Source organism: Salvelinus sp. IW2-2015, linkage group LG10 (genome assembly GCF_002910315.2).
Source record: "Salvelinus sp. IW2-2015 linkage group LG10, ASM291031v2, whole genome shotgun sequence".
NCBI lineage: Eukaryota > Metazoa > Chordata > Actinopteri > Salmoniformes > Salmonidae > Salvelinus > Salvelinus sp. IW2-2015.
This window is the reverse complement of record NC_036850.1, coordinates 11,048,057-11,051,994: the sequence shown is the minus strand read 5'-3', so window position 1 is coordinate 11,051,994 and position 3,938 is coordinate 11,048,057. Positions and strand designations below refer to the sequence as shown.

Sequence of the window (3,938 nt, the reverse complement as noted above, 5' to 3'; positions counted from 1 at the left end):
AGGGTAGAGAGCGCAGGGATGGTTAGAGGAGAGGAGGGGTAGAAAGAGAGAAAGAGGTAAAAGAAGAGGGTTTAGAGGGGAAGATTAAGTAGAAGGAGAGAGTAGGTTTAAAGAGAGGTAGAAGTAAGAGTGTAGTGAGGTGTAGAAAGAAAGAGGTAGAGAGAGGAGAGGTAAGAGAGGAGGTAGGAGGGAGAGGTAGAGAAGAAGAGATAGAGTAGAGAGAGAGAGGTAGATGAGGATGAGGTAAGAAGAGAAAGAGAGAGCAGTTAGAGCAAGAGGGGAGAAGGTAGAAGAGGTGAAGGTAAAGCAGAGCAGGAGGGTAGAGAAGAGGAAAGCAGAGCGGTTAGAGTAGAGAGAGGAAAGTAGAGAGAAAGGAAGTTCTTTGAAAATGTGAGCAGCCCAGAAAGTGATTGTATGTCATAGAGCCCAGATGACCCACCCTCTAGAGGAAAAGTTAAAAAGAGAGTTGCTGAATAAATGGAGGCATATTGAATTCCCCAGGCCCTGATGTTTCTAATTACGGAGGCGGTATGTTTAATTCAGTTAGTGTGTGGCAGGGTCTTATCAGATCCAGCCCTCAGGGATTATGCTGTTTCCTCATGGTCCCAGAGTCACAGAATCATCATCCTCTTGCCATTTTCCTTTCCCTAATATCTCCGTCCTTAGTCTGCCTTCACATTGATGTCCTCTGCCAGTGTATCAGAAGAGCTATGTTGGTTTATTGAGTGGATTGTCCAACTGCTATTGGTTTTGTTTACTGCATGTATACTGCATCTTAACTCTCTGGGTCATGAATCGTTTTTTTGAGGGGGTGGACTTAAGAGGGGTCTCTGGAATCTTCAATGATAAAAAAAGTATTGACTCTCTTGCGATTCTATACCAAAAGTAGTTTGACGTCAATAACCCCTATACCCTCTCCTCTCCCCCTCTCCTTCAGATCTACCAGGACCTACTGTCTGTCTTCTATAACTCTCTCCTCTCCTCCGATCTACCAGGACCTTACTGTTGTCTTAAACTCTCTCTTCTCATCTAACGACATCTTCTTAACTCTCTCCTCTCTCCAGATCTTACCAGACCCATTCTGTCTGTCTTCTATAACTCTCTCCTCTCCTTCCAGATCTACCAGGACCTACTGTCCTGTCTTCTATAACTCTCTCTCCTCTCCTCCAGATCTACCAGGACCTACTGTCTGTCTTCTATACTCTCTCTCTCTCTCAGATCTACCAGGACCTACTGTCTGTCTTCTATAACTCTCTCCTCTCCTCCAGATCTACCAGGACCTACTGTCTGTCTTCTATAACTCTCCTCTCCTCCAGATCTACCAGGACTCTACTGTCTGTCTTCTATAACTCTCTCCTCTCTCCAGATCTACCAGGACCTACTGTTGTCTTCTATAACTCTCTCCTCTCCTCCAGATCTACCAGGCCTACTGTCTGTCTTCTATAACTCTCTCCTTCTCCCCAGATCTACCAGGGCCTACTGTCTGTCTTCTATAACTCTCTCCTCTCCTCCAGATCTACCAGGACCTACTGTCTGTCTTCTATAACTCTCTCCTCTCCTCCAGATCTACCAGGCCTACTGTCGTCTTCTAACTCTCTCCTCTCCTCCAGATCTACCAGGACCTACTGTCTGTCTTCTTATAACTCTCTCCTCCTCCAGATCTACCAGGCCTACTGTCTGTCTTCTATAACTCTCTCCTCTCCTCCAGATCTACCAGGGCCTACTGTCTGTCTTCTATAACTCTCTCCTCTCCTCCAGATCTACCAGGGCCTACTGTCTGTCTCTATAACTCTCTCCTCTCCTCCAGATCTACCAGGCCTACTGCTGTCTTCTATAACCTCTCTCCTCTCCTCCAGATCTACCAGGGCTACTGTCTGTCTTCTATAACTCTCTCCTCTCCTCCAGATCTACACGGGCCTACTTTCTGTCTTCTAAACTCCTCTCCTCCCTCCTGATCTACCAGGGCCTCTGTCTGTCTTCTATAAAACTCTCTTCCTCTCCTCCAGATCTACCAGGGCCTACTGTCTGTCTTCTATAACTCTCTCCTCTCCTCCAGATCTACCAGGGCCTACTGGCTGTCTTCTATAACCTGGGAGACGGAGACTACAACCTGACACTGCCCTCCTRTCGCCTGGACAATGGTGAGTGGCACGATGTCTACATGGATCGTCACGACAACGAGCTGACCCTGCGTCTGGATGGGGGCGGGGGCAGACGGGAGGCCAGCGCGGCTCCAGGCCGGAGCCGAGAGATCATCACCGACCCAACAGTGGTGATGCTGGGAAACGCCTTCCCCTCAGGCTCCAACAAGAGCTTCCAGGGTGAGAAGACTGCAGGGAATGGGGCATGATGGGAAAGGGCTAGGCTGGGCGTGCGAGGCAGACAGTTAGTGACAGATGGAGAACAGAGCTTTCTAAAGTGCAGCCAGAATTAGGGGCTTTATCAATTCATAATCCTCTTTTTAGTGAGATTACAAAGTATTGTATTGCCGATTTATAAATGATTCATATGACTGGTGAATGAATAATTCACACACATGCATCTTTAGAGTTAGRGGATGATGGCTGCCCTAGGGGAGGTTAGTATGAGATGGGTAAAGTGTGAGGCGGGCTATGAGAGTATGCAGTGCAGTGCTCTGCAGTGCTGTGGAAATGGCATGTGACATACAGGGAGAGAGACAATAGAATGTGCAAATACAAGGGTGGTCAGGCAGCTTTGCCTCAGGCAGAGCTGCGAGCTGTGTTTATTAAATGGACTTTAAAAGCCCTGAAAGACTAGTGTTGTAAGCGTGTCAGAGCATGGCAAAGAAAGTAAGTGGTGTGTGTTTGTGTGTCAGAGTGTGTACTTGTGTGCGTGTGTGTGTGCTTGATTATCATACTGTCCTCTCCTCTCTCTCAAGGTTGCATGCGGGACCTGAGGCTGAACGGTCGATACGTGCCTCTGGATGGCCAGTCCAGAGACGGGGTCTCCGTGGTCAGTTCCCAGGGGCTCTCCGTGGGCTGCTCCTCCGACTCCTGCAAGAGGAACCAATGTAGCCCCCCCTTCACCTGTGTCGACCTCTGGAGAGTCCATGAGTGCAGGTACGCACGATCGAACACAATTATCAAATCTCTCTCTATGTCATACAAACACACCGAGGCCCTCACTGTCTTCTTCAAGGACTACAGCGTCAGAAGCCAGTGCCTCATCCTCTCGCAGCCTTTAATCTTAGACAAACTTCCCCTCATCCCCCATCAGTCAAACCAGGCCCTTTGATACACCTCAGTCCTGCAGGGCTGGCTGTAAACATGCCTGAGTCAAATGTTGCCAGGCAGTGTGTGGGCAGCTATTCAACCCAGGCCCCCTGGTCTAGCTCCTCTCTCTGATCCTGGTAATGGTGGTGATTTAAGAGGCTGTAGAAAGTCACAGGGATATAATGTTTTCCAACAGCCTGCAGGCTGCTCATCCTCACTGCTGCTCGTCAGCCTGGTTTAATGCTCTGTGTGAGTCCTACTGGTTTCACATCCTACTGGTTTCACGTGTGTATGCCGATTTGTGTCTCTGTGTCTGTGCGTGTCTGGATCGCAGAGCTACCAGAGAGAGAGAGAGAAGAGTCTAAATCATGAGTAACTATTTAATTGAGATGCATTTATTTTGATCAATACACTGTGTTATCCGCTATCCTCCGAATACAGTGGAGGACCAAAATAGAATCAGGAAATCAGAAAGGAGAGATCTAACCTCTGTTTTATCGCTCTCTTTTAATCACATGTTCTAGTGTCTCCTCTTGCTCCTCCTTCCATCTTTTTTTTAGGTGCCCCCCTGGCCACATGGTGAAGCTGAATGGTACGGGGAAGTTCTGCATCTACACCCTGTGTGCCAGTCGGCCGTGCCACCGGGGCACCTGCGTGGCACAGTCGCCCTCCAAGTTCACGTGCCACTGCCCCGAGGGCTACCGG

At 48.8% G+C, this 3,938-nt stretch overlaps 1 pseudogene; it reads left to right on the top strand.

The window, feature by feature from the left end:
• The window catches only part of LOC111969271 (neural-cadherin-like), a 224,035-nt pseudogene that overhangs the window by 206,544 nt on the left and 13,553 nt on the right, over window positions 1-3,938 (top strand).